Consider the following 5,925-nt stretch of genomic DNA (forward strand, 5'->3'; position numbering starts at 1 on the left):
CACAGCCACATGCCTGTCTCCCAGCTTTTTTTTTTTTGGAGATGGAGTTTCGCTCTGTCTCCCAGGCTAGAGTGCAGTGATGCGATCTCGGCTCGCTGCAACCTCCACCTCCCGGGTTCAAGCGATTCTCCTGCCTCAGCCTCCTGAGTAGCTGGGATTATAGGCACCCGCCACCATTTTTAGTGAAGATGGGGTTTCACCACATTGGCCGGGGTGGCCAGGCTGGTCTCAAACTCCTGAACTCAGGTGATCCACCCTCCTCAGCCTCCCAAAGTGCTGGGATTACAGGCGTGAGCCACCATGCCTGACCTATTGACCTATTTTTCTTTCTATTTTTCACACATTTCATATTTACTTACTGTCTATCTCTTCCACTAGAATGTAAACTGTGAGGGTGTGGCCTTGGTCTGTGTCAATTTGGACTCAGTGGTTCGAGTTTACAGAATGTTGTTTTTTGGCTTTGATGTCTTCCTGGGATGCTTATCCTTCATTAAGGATATTTCCTTCTAGTCAGTTCCATTCTAAAGGAGCCACCATTATAAGAGACACCTCATTAGGAGTTCCACGCTTAGGGGCACTTGGGCGAACACCAAGAGGTCATTCTCCAATCGTATTTAATCTCTAGAATCTCCTAGAAACAGAATAACTTCAGCTGAGTGCCCCCAAACACTTTTCCTCAAGCGAAATTTGATTGTATTCTACTGATATAAACAAAACATGATTTCCTCCACACAGAGAACTGGGTTATTGAACTGAGTGCCAGAGAATAAGAACAGATCAATCTTAGGTATCATTATTAGCAATGTGTTATCTTTGTGTAAAACGATAGTTTCCAAATGACACAAATGATCTCATCTTTCTTGGAATTATTCCATAGTGGGCAGTTTGGTGTTTAAAGAACTTGGGGCGAATGGAGAAATGTGTCTTTCCAGAGGTACGTTTGTTGATGAACACTTTGCATGCACATGCCCTGTAGTAAAGATACGCTCTGGTCTGGAATTGCATGTGTGTGCTTATGTACACACACGCACACATATTATATACAAACACAAACACACACATACACACACACAGAGACACCAACTAAATACATGAGTTTGCACATTGGAATCCAGGCTGAAAAAAGTTACACTGTCCTGGATGTGCTCAGATGATTGGGGGAGTAGGGGTCTGGTATATTTTCAAGGTTCTGTTGTGGTGTCAGATTGAGTGGAGATAGAGCAGCCATTAATTTAGCAGAGCATCTGGGATCTTTAAAGCCAGAAAGAGCTATACAATTTATCAATCTTAATTTGCTCTCACTGTCATTAGACAGGGAAGATCTCTGGGAAACCCTGACAGGCCCCAGATGGTCTCCATTCGGCTGATATCACACACACCAGCAATGGCTGCAGGACTCCCACTCCCAACTTCCTCACTCTCCCTTATGCCTCATCCCTTGCACTTGGGCTTGCTGTGCTAGTGCCTGGACAGTATTCAGTAGCAAAAATGCACTTATTCAGTTAGGACTCTCTGGGCCACCCTCCTCACAACAGGAAACTATCCTGTCGGAAGCCACTGGCACTGAGGGCCAGGGTAAAACTTTCAATCGAGAAAACATTTGTGTTCTTAGTTAGAGAAATGAAAGGAAACTGGCTGACCCACCCAGTGTCTAGGACACATTCGGGTCCCTGAAATGGTCTCCTGGGTCAGCCATGTCTGAGGACCCATGGAAGAGCTATTATTGTCACTTCGTTATTTTAAGTTCCTTGAAGGTAGGACTTGAATGTAAGATGTCATTTATCTTCCTACGATTTCTCCTATGATGTCATATATGGCAATGTTCAATTAATATACACGGCCGAACTGCATCATGGGGCTCTCACCAACTTATCCATTTTCATCCATTCATCTCCTTGTAAAGTAGGTTCTTAGTTCTGCAGGGTGAAAAATAAACAAACACATTTCTATCTTCTTTAGGTTGTTCGTTTCCAACTATGTGCGCCATCCTGGGCGAACAGGAGATAAGACAGACAGCACTTTTGGCTCCACAAACTTTAAGGTCTGGTGGTTGAGACGGAGAAGTAAACAGCAGTTACACAGAGAGTGATGAAAGTGTAGGATGGGGGAGGGAGAAGTCCTGGATTTTCTGAAAGGAGATTGCTGATTTTTTAATACTAGTTTAGGGGTTGGGGGGAGGAAACAACATTTATTTTGATTCTTGAACGATGAGAAATGAGCCGGGTAAAGATGAGGGGTGACTCTTGGCACAAAGTTTACACAAAAGTTGAGCACGGCATTTCGTTGTTGTTGCAGTTGTTTTGATGGCAGGGGGAGAAGGAGTGATTTCCCTTCATTTTCCTAGTCGTGACCCTAGGCATGGAAAGAGGAAGTGACTCTTCTGCTACATTTAGGCACAAGTTTCTTGGTATATGCACTATTCCTTTGAATTAAGCCATTCTGTTTCAGAAGGCTTCAGTAAAAGCGGAAATCACCCAGGGAGGTAATACAAATGACCCATTAGCAATTTCAAATGACTTAAATTATTTCTTGATGTTTTCTAGTCACCTCTCTGGGCTCTGATGAAATAAGCAATGTGGCTATTGGATTTATTTTATTTACCTATTTATTTTGAGACAGAGTGTCACTCTTGTTGCCCAGGCTGGAGTGCAGTGGTGCAATCTTGGCTCACTACAACCTCTGCCTCCCAGGTGAAAGTATAGTAGCAAGTGATTCTCCTGCCTCAGCCCCCCAAGTAGCTGAGATTACAAGCACGTGCCACCACACCTGGCTAATTTTTGTATTTTTAGTAGAGACAGCGTTTCATCAAGTTGGCCAGGCTGGTCATGATCTCCAGACCTCAGATGATCCTCCCGCCTTGGCCTCCCAAAGTGCTAGGATTACAGGCATGAGCTACCATGCCTGGCCATGAATTTTAAAAGGAAGAAGTGAAGTTCAGAGGAAGGAAGGAAAAACAGAGATGGTAAGGTGTTGAGTTTACCTGATTGGGTTTTGGGAACTCTATTTCAACCTGGTCTGAAATTTCAACCTAGGTCTGAAATTTACTCCCCTCAAAAGGCCCCATGCTAAAATAAGTTGAGAAAACACATGTTTAAAGGAAGTGAAAGTTTATTTATAGTAGGCATTTTTGGAGCTTTCATTATGCCAAAGTGCAACATGACTCTTCAAGAGATGTTATAACATTTATCATTTTCTAAATGTACTTGACCTCAGAAGCTCTCTTTTTTTGGGAAAGGAATTAGTGTTTCAGCCAACACACATTGGGTGATTCTGGTTTGGTCTATGGAGTAGTTGAGGGGATGAATAACTCCTGGAAGGGCCCCACTGTGTCACTGTAATAGCCAAAGCACTACATGGTGGAGGGTGTTGGGTTGACTCATTTGTACCCAAGATCAGCCTGATTTCTTGCTTGAAAATATGTTTGTTGGCTGGGCGCAGTGGTTCACGCCTGTAATCCCAGCACTTTGGGAGGCCGAGGTGGGCGGATCACAAGGTCAGGAGATCGAGACCATCCTGGCTAACTCGGTGAAACCCCGTCTCTACTAAAAGTACAAAAAATTAGCCAGGTGTGGTGGTGGGCGCCTGTAGTCCCAGCTACTCGGGAGGCTGAGGCAGGAGAATGGCATGAACCCGGGAGGCGGAGCTTGCAGTGAGCAGAGATTGCACCACTGCACTCTAGCCTGGGTGACAGAGCGAGACTCCGTCTCAAAAAAAAAAAAAAAAAAAAGAAAATATGTTTGTACCCTTCCATAACCTAGTGTGAATTTAAGAATATGTTAGTTCTGTAAACAATCCTCCCCCCAATTTTTTTTTGTGATTTATTATTATTTTAAGATTAAAGATTTTCCATTATGCTCCCTAAAATGAGGTAGATCCACAAAGAGTCTGAGTTCTCATGCAATTGCTTTCTGGCCAGATGAGTAAACTCCTTCTATAAAAGTACCAGGCAATCCATCTTGTCCACTTGACCTCGTTTATCTTGCTTAGTTTATCAGTTCATCTTGGAAACACACTTTCACCAAGCTGACCATGACTATTTATATACACTTGGAAGACATTCCACTGGAAATTATTCTCAAACTGCTCTGTTCAGTATAGCAGGGAAGTGGTAATAGGACCCTCCTGTTTCATCACTATGTTTTCCTTAAGATAGTTTCCTGTGGAGTTATCAGCTGCTTAAAGATTAAGAAAATCTCCTGCAGGCATTCCAAAACTTCCAACTCTTTTGGTTTCTTCTGGAGCAAGAAACATTTATAAAAGATGGGAAGGCAAAAATCTAAGAGAGGAAAGAGGGGGAGAACTTTTTGTTTTCTTTATTTCAACTATTTAGATGTCTATTGATGTCTGTTGTGCACAGGAGACTGTTCGGAACTGCAAAAAATGTGGAAAGGGGTATGATGTGGCCGTGAGGTCCTTGCCATTAGGAGGCTGACAAGAGAGGAAAACAAGGTATTTGCATAATTGATTAACTATCAGGCAGATAAAGGCAAATATGAGATAACATCAAAATATCCCGTGATTCACACTCTGGAGGAGGGAGCATTTTCTGTAAAGACTTCATCAGAGGCCGGGCATGGTGGCTCATGCCTGTAATTCCAGCACTTTAGGAGGCTGAGGCAGGTGGATCATCTGAGGCCAGGAGTGCAAGACTGCCCTGGCCAACATGGTGAAACTCCACTTCTACTAAAAATACAAATATTAACTGGGCATGGTGGCGCATGCCTGTAGTCCCAAAACTTCTTGGGAGGCTGAGGCAGGAGAATTGCTTGAACCTGGGAGCCAGAGGTTGCAGTGAGCCAAGATTGCGCCACTGCACTGCAGCCTGGGCAATAGAGTGAGACTCCATCTCAAAACAAAAACAAAAACAAACAAGAAAAGAACACTTCATGAGAGAGGTGGCTCTTGAGATAGGCTTTGAAGGATGGATAAGATTTCACCTTGAAGACAATTGGGGATGATATTTCATGGGGAGGGAAGAATGGGAGAAAAAGTGTGAAGAGAAGGTGTATTCAAGAAGCGCACAGCAAGTTTTTGGATATTGGCAATCATCTGCCCTGTGACATCGGCTAGAATCAGGAGTCTTTCTCATTCCTCCTCCACCTCTTGCATCTTTTACTCAACAGCTCCCTCAGTCCAGTGGATTTGCTCTCCTAGTAGCTTTCAAACCCATGGCGGATCCATTCCCATTTCATCTTTTCTTTTCTTTTTTCTTTTTTTGAGATGGAGTCTCACTCTGTCGTCCAGGCTGGAGTGCAGTGGTGCTATCTCGGCTGACTGCATCCTCCACCTCCCAGGCTCACGCCATTCTCCCGCCTCAGCATCCTGAGTAGCTGGTACTACAGGTGTGTGTCACCATGCCTGGCTAATTTTTGTATTTTTAGTAGAGATGGGGTTTCACCATGTTGGCCAGGCTGGTCTTGAACTTCTGACCTTGTGATTGGCCTGCTTCGGCCTCCCAAAGTGCTGGGATTACAGGTGCTGGCCACCGTACTCGGCCCCATTTCATCTTTTCTAGCCCGCCTTCCTGTGATTGGCTCCTACCGATTTCTCCTTTTCCCTGCCTGTGTGGCCTCTGGTAAACTCTCTACACTACCACCAGAGAAAACTCCCCTAAGACAAACCTGAGTATTCACACGGCAGCCCAAGACCACCAGAGGCAAGTCCAGACTCCTTACCGTGGCCTGGGCTCTGTAGTGAGATGGGCCTGCCCTCAAATTCCAGCTCTGTTGTTATAAGTTATGTGATCAGCTATGTTAACCTGTGAGGCCTGACCTCAGTTTCATCATCTATAACGTGGGCATCATTATTAGTAGCCATCATTAATATTCTTTTTCTTTTTACTTTCTTTCTTTCTTTTTTTTTGAGACAGTCTTGCTCTGTCACCCAGGCTGGAGTGCAGTGACGCGAACTCAGCTCACTTCAACC

This window comes from Macaca fascicularis, chromosome 9, assembly GCF_037993035.2.
Source record: "Macaca fascicularis isolate 582-1 chromosome 9, T2T-MFA8v1.1".
NCBI lineage: Eukaryota > Metazoa > Chordata > Mammalia > Primates > Cercopithecidae > Macaca > Macaca fascicularis.